Source organism: Channa argus, chromosome 1, assembly GCF_033026475.1.
Source record: "Channa argus isolate prfri chromosome 1, Channa argus male v1.0, whole genome shotgun sequence".
In the NCBI taxonomy this organism is placed as follows: domain Eukaryota; kingdom Metazoa; phylum Chordata; class Actinopteri; order Anabantiformes; family Channidae; genus Channa; species Channa argus.
Genome location: NC_090197.1, coordinates 37,039,866 through 37,047,120, shown reverse-complemented (window position 1 = coordinate 37,047,120; position 7,255 = coordinate 37,039,866).

Here is a 7,255-nt window from a genome sequence, read left to right as displayed (position 1 = left end):
AAATTTATTACATAACAGTGTTCACAAGCTCACAATGTGCATGTTACACGTGTTGCTGTGCTTTGACAATGCGCCATTCAAAGACTGCAGATAGAAGACATTTGACATCCACAGCTGAATAGTGAGTCATACCAAGGTCACTGATAACAGTCTGTAATTAGAAAACAATTTGTCATAGAACGGCTCAAAAATAGTTCCAGTCAAAAGTTCATCCACTGTTCTAAATCATGATTTACTGTGCTACATTTTGAAAATTTTCAAGCTAATCAGGTAACCAAGTGAAGAATATCTGAGCTAGGTGAAATTCTGAAAAATGCACACGAATGCAATTCATGTCCGGAATCCTTGTACTGATAAGAATTCCTGCCCGGCTGCCTTTGAAGTAACAGCTTCATTTCTGCTTTTTCTTCATCACCTTGCCTTCTAACAACAGATCCTCTTTTAACACACACAAACACACACAGTTACATTTCTCTAAAACCCACAAAGGTTGTATTTCTTAACTGTTGTACAGAACACTAGCTAAAGTAACATTTTCTCACACACAAATTACAGTTTTTCATTTGTATGTGATTTGTGTGTGTGTGTGTGTGTGTGTGTGTGTGTGTGTGTGTGTGTGTGTAGGCCACATTTGAATATCTGTCAGTGTCAATCTGTCATCTGAGCTGCTGTGCCGATACTTCTGACTCATACATCAACTGTAATTATTACAGACTTAAAATGCAACAATCTCTTTTGTAACGTAATAAGTCGTGATTCATCATAAATTTGTATGGAATATTATTGTGTCATTTTTCCATTTACATTTTTTTACATTTGGTAAAGACACAGTTATTGTAACCAATTTATCACATTATATGTCATTATATGATAATAACTGAAGAATGTCACCATCTCACAGGCAAAGATTTACATAGATGTTTAGTTTTTTGTTTTAAACAAGCTGACATACACTTGCATTAAGCAGCAGAAGGAAATTCTCCTGTACACATGTTAGCACACTTTTCATTGTTTCTCTCTTCTCTTGTTATAAAGAATTGCGGACAGTAGCAGTGGAAATGGATGAGGAGCCTTCATAGTTCACAGCAGGTTGATGTTTTCCTTCTGTCAGGTTTGATGCCAGCCCCGTTATTATTTTTCCATTTTAGTTCTCTCTCTTTTCACATCCACATTAATGTGCACACACATTCACATGTTGCTGCTAATGTGTTTCTTGAATAATTGAGTGAAGGCTCGCTGGTGTGCGTGTGTGTGTGTGTGTGTGTTTGATGTGTGTCCACCGTTGTGGTCAGTACGTGCCACTCAAACACTTGCACTGAGTTTAGTTTAGCCTGTTCCATGATTACATTTGTTGTTAGTACTAAATAAAAAGCTCGTCTAAGGTTTGTAGTATGTTTGCAGGTATTTCATGATGAATAAAATAATTTGACCTCTGTTCCAAGATTTAAAGTCAGGAGATATATGAAGTGACTACGATTTATAATTAAATAATGTCTGTTCATAGTAAATGTTAAGACATTCATCAAATCCTCGGAAAACTGTGAACGTCTTTGTGCCAATATATCTCGTGGAAGATGATGGCATTTTATGCAGAAAAACTGAAACATTTCATCAGCTGCTGGTGTTAGAGGAAAATTCTAAAAATCACCAGAGTCATTAAAATTCATGATACAGGCACCATTACTGTCTACGCCATATTTCATGGCAATCTATTGCATTGTTGTCAACATATCTACTGTAACTAAAAACCAAACATGTTCTCCTTATAGTGGCACTACACCCAGTAATTGCTGACATGTGTCTGTCTCAATTAAGCAACTGACCAAGATTGATGTCCTAACACCCACCCTGCAAGCCTAATTTGATCCTCAAAAAAAAAAGGTTGGAAAATATTTAATGTATCTGAACAGGTTTCTCTTCATATGTTGAAAAGGCAATATTTTTGCCCACTTATTCTGTGCAGTGGGGGGCTAGAGCCAATCCCAGTTCACACTGGGAGAGAGGTGCTCTTAACAGGCTGGCACTCTAACAAGGCTGACAGAAAGGCAGACAAGCAATCACACCTGCAGTTTCCAGTTCATCTGACATGCATGTGTTTGGCAGTGGGAGGAAACACGAGCCCAAGAATTAACCCATGCAGGGAACAGCACTAACTTCAACATCAAAGGTTTTTACAAGTAAAATAACTACAGGGATGCATCAGGTGGAGGCTCACAGAACATAGAGCAAAGGATCCAATAAGGTAGCTCTAAATATTAATTGGCAATAGTCTAGCATTAAGGGAGGGATGGAGAAATGATGAAAAAATATATTACAGTTAGAATTAAGCCGCCACATCTTAGCTTCTAAGGAAACAATTGCTCCAGTATATATTTCCAAAATAGTATGATTTTGATATCCCTCAACAACATAAGGAAGTGGAAAACCTTTTTTCATCAGAGTCTAATCACCCTCGTAGAGGAATCCTTTCTCTGTTACCATTTTTTTCCCTGTTAAATGGTTTTGGGGGGAGATTTTCCTGATCTAATTCAAGGGTTTAAAGAAAGAGGATGTTTCTGTTGTACAGATTGTAAAAACCTTTAAGGCAAAAGTGTGATGTACATTTGAACAGAGAATCTCCTCCTTTTCTGAATTAAATAATTCAAATGTTTTTCTTGTTTGCACTTGTTCATTAACATCAGGGAAACACCAAGAAAAGCATTTGCAATTTCAGGATTCCCTTGGTCATTGTTATCAAGGGTTTTCACTTGACAGTAATTCTCCTTTGCACAGGACATGAGCTTGCACGTTCATCTGACCTCTGTGAGAGAGGCTTATTCACGTGTAACCACCGTTCTCTAGAAAGTGCCTCTATTGTCTCTGGACCTTTTCACTGCTGAGGTCTCTCCTAATGAAATGACTTGATGGATTTTTCCTAAGCCATGGGCTCCTAGTTGGCCGAAACAATAATTGTGTGGACCGCTTTTGTTCTCTGTCTTGATAGATTCCCAATCCCTCACAGACGACTTCCTCTGTCCCCTAAAATGGTAATCTCCTTATAGTTCTCTTTTAGATTTCCTCTGTGGTTGTTGGTATTGACTGAGTGCAACAGAGATGGAAAAAGACATATATGGGCAGTGAGCTACAGTCACATCCTGCTGCATTTAAACGTCACTGTCTCCGCACCAAAATTTTCCGCTCAGCATTAGTGGATATTAAGTTGTTTTTTTTCTCATGGGGCATGAAAATGGAAGCAATATATATTGAAATATAACACAAGCGTGAGTGGTGTCTTCACTTTTGCTTTACCCTTAACCTTGTCTGAGCTCTAACTCGCCTTTAAAAGGGATATCACCTCCCTGTGTCAGTTTAGATGTGCCCCTCTTTGGTCTCAATTACTGTCTGATGGGATTTCTAATGGTACCTCGTGCCAGAGAGGATGTTTTTGGCACATTTTTATCGCACCCGTTGACAGCAGGGTAATGAAAAAGGTGGAATCACCCGTCAGATCCATTTCATAACATCAGCTTTTAGCTTGAGGTTTATCTGAGGGTTTTAAAGCAAAATGACAAAGGAAAGGGGTGATGATGTGTTCATTTGATATTGGAAACGTGGCTGTAAATGGATAGAAGCTTGAGTACAGTCTTTATCAAAGGGCCACTGTAGTACCGATTACTCCAGTTATTGCCTGTGAAAAAGAAAAACATATGCTTTACAATGTCTGGTTGATGTCATGCAAAAGAGTTTAAAGTGACACGCTGTTAAGTCAAGTTTAGCAAGTTGAAGTGTGCGTGCAGCGCTCCACCAATGAAGTGGGAGACGACTGCCTGAATGTGTGCCTTGTGTACTGGGCAGCAGCGGTAAACATGGGCAGCATGCTAACTGGAGGCTCAGAAAATACCAAACATTTGTCACACTTAGTGTGGTTTGAATCTAACTTAAACAAGGTCGTGCAGCTGTGTGTAGCTACATTATTTTACATGCACATGCTGTTAAAGACCTTGGAAAGGACTCATCTTTCAAGTCAAACTAATGTTACTTGTTGCAATAAAAGTGGCCTCGCCAAATTGTAATCTATAGTACATTATTTATCCTGTGTGCTGTCTGCAATAGAATAATGTTTATCTTTCTCTCACCCACACAAACCCAGCAATTACTGACTTACATAAACAAAACAGTAATACTTTTTCATTTTGTAAACCTATATTTTACAATGAAACGTCATACTATCAGACTGTACAGTAAACCACGTATTTACTACTTTACTCTCCTGTACATTATAGTTCCTACTACTCCTGTTAGCTGGCCTATAATGCCAAAAAAGGAAATCATGTACTATACACATTTAAAATTCCTTAAGACTGCAGTTTTAATTATTTGATACCAATCAAAAAGTTTTACTGGAAGCCATCTGTTATACGGTCTAGATCACGCATTTACCCAAACTGTCTGCAGTTATTGTATCTTCTGATCATTAAACAGATGGTGTGAAATGACTCACTCTGACAACTGAAGTCACATACATCAGACTCTCATTAACTGTTAGCAGTACAGTTCTCAAAGCAGCTGCCGCAGTTAAAAGTCACCATAACATTACCATGCCAAAACTAGGCCTAAATGTAGCCATACTGGATATGAATGAGTACTCTTGAGTATTCTTTCACATCTACTCATGATACCATGATAACAAGCATTTGAATGCAAAGTAGTTTACTTTGTATTCACTTGCAAACAAAACCCTTGTGGAGTGTCTGCTGTCTTGAATAAAAAATGTGGAGCTTCCTTCCCTTTTTTTTTAAAACCACTTAGTCTATAGAATTCCCCTCTCTGGAGTTTTGCTGCTGTTTGATTCAGGGCAGCATTACTCAGCTGTGGTTGTGTCTCTGACATGAAGCTCCACACTCTTCTGGATCAGCCAGTGTGTCTGCTGCAACTGAAAGATATAATTCAGCTCCAAGAGAAGAGACTCTGCTTCTGTATGGCCTAATTTTTCCTCTCTAGTATCTCTCTTTCCACATCAAAACAGACTTTTACAGTGACTAAATAAAACGATGTAGCATAAATACAAAACATTGTAATTTTGACAGATCGCATGCTATGCAGTACATTGTAACCCATGTGGTGAATATTCTGAAGCAGTTCCCTGAATGATTTACTGCACACAGGTCCAATCTATAAATGTAAAGGCGAGGGACTGGGTGAAGTTCATTAGTTGGTGGTGGTCATATGCAATATGCTGCCAGGGGGCTTATCTATGTCTATTATTGCAGCACATCCCAGCAGGTCTCGTTCTGTGCTCGTATTGAGCATGAGAAAACACACATCATTAGTGCAGCCTATTATTGAATGCATGTGCATGAATCTACCATTAGTGTCTGTGGTTATGTCTACATTTCTGTCACTAAAGGACAAATGTAAATGTGTAGAATCCACAAACGGTCAAGACTACTGATTTTAGCAATTTGTTGTAAGTAAAATATTACTGGTTTATAAATGACTTATAAAACAAACAAAAATAAGACTAAAAAGTACTAAATTTAAACTAGCGCACAGTGGTTGAGGTTCCTGTAAACTGTGTGATCATGGAATGAGGTTTTCACTGGAAGGGAATGATATCTGCAAATGCTTTTAAGAGAAAAAACATTTTTTACAGCCCACAACAAAAACAAATACAGCATTCCATGACAGAAATAGATGGTCTTTTCTGTGAGCCGGCTGTTTGCTTAAGGAGATGGGGAGTACCATGACATTTGAGTACAAAATTCCCATGATTCACATTGTACGCCAGGAGCCAATGTGTCCTGCACTTCCATTGGCAGAGTTATGGCCAAGACAGCCAGGCTACATGAAGGGCCAGACAATAAGAGACCGAGAGGGACTGAGACAACTGAACATACTGACAAGACATATATACAGTGTTCATCATGGCTTCATGTTTGTTTGCTGTGATCAAGTGATTTGTGATGTTTGAACACCTACTTGTGTGAAACGCTTGCTATGTATTGGTATGATTAATGAGCAAACCTGTGGGAGCGTACAGTGAAACATATTGTGTGCTCTTTGCTGGCCGAGAGAAATTAAAAAGATCAATCAGTTAAGTTTTCTCTCTGTGTGGTGGATGATTCATTACTTGTTCAGCTTAGCGTTGCTGGCACTGATTAAAAAAAGTTGCAGTACATGGATGACTCCAGTTGCCCCCCCTTTTTTTTCAAACAATTGAATGGCCACTTTTTCTGCTACAGTTGCTGTTAATAGTTAATAGTTAATAGTTGACTGTGTGGTAGCATCTGTTATATAATAACAGACATGATGAAATCCCTTTAGTTGATGGTCAGTTATACAAGTAGCTTTACAAAGTTCTGCATTTAAAGCTCAGAAAACTAAAACATTTAACCCAGTGAAGAATTATACAATTTTCAATTATGTTTTAAAGGCGCAACTCATGCTCTATGAGACTGGGGGAACCCATGCCGTGCCCTGACATTGGAGTTGTGTGAGGTCAGTGCACTCATTTTCCCCGGCCTTCTCCTATGCTTTATTGTGCTGCCTACGTGCTGTGGCTTAATCACAAGGTCTGTACACAACGTTTCGTGTATGGCAAGTTTGTGTATGCCTCTCACCCACACACAGAGTCTCCCAGGGAGATGAGGTATACTATGCACACCTCCTGACTGGGGATCCTTCCAAAGTTTATGAATAATTTCCACTAATTGCTCTTGGTTAGCATGAGCTGCAAATACGGTGATACGATAAAAGCAAATTTTGCCTCCTTTGATGAGTATAAAAACCAACTATGGGGCATCTTTGAATGGTGACAAGTCAGTTATTATGAAGATTATTAAATGACACAAATTTAGTTAATGATGAAAATGAGTAGGATGGAGAATGAAGTTATCAGAATCTCTTAGTGCTGCCATAATTGCCTGAACTTGGAGAGGTAGTGCCTACTTTCCTCTGTTTTTCTTGGCCCCCTTTCTTCTTTCCCACTCTTTCGAGCAGCTCTGCAATTAAGAAAGCCTTTAACTCTCAGCCTAGATGCTTTTGTAAAAAGTCTTTGTTCTCCTGCCACATCAACAGCAGCAGCAGTGGGTGGAACAAATCTTAAATGATTTTTTTCAAATTAATTATTCTTTATTCTTGACTTAATCAGGGTGGGTGAATTAAGGTTGTAAGACTTGGCAGCCTTATCTTTTGGTAGAGCCATTGTTCAAGTTGTAACAGTGATTACAGGACTTAATAATATGTACAAAGAAACTCCGTGAGGTTTTTAAAATGT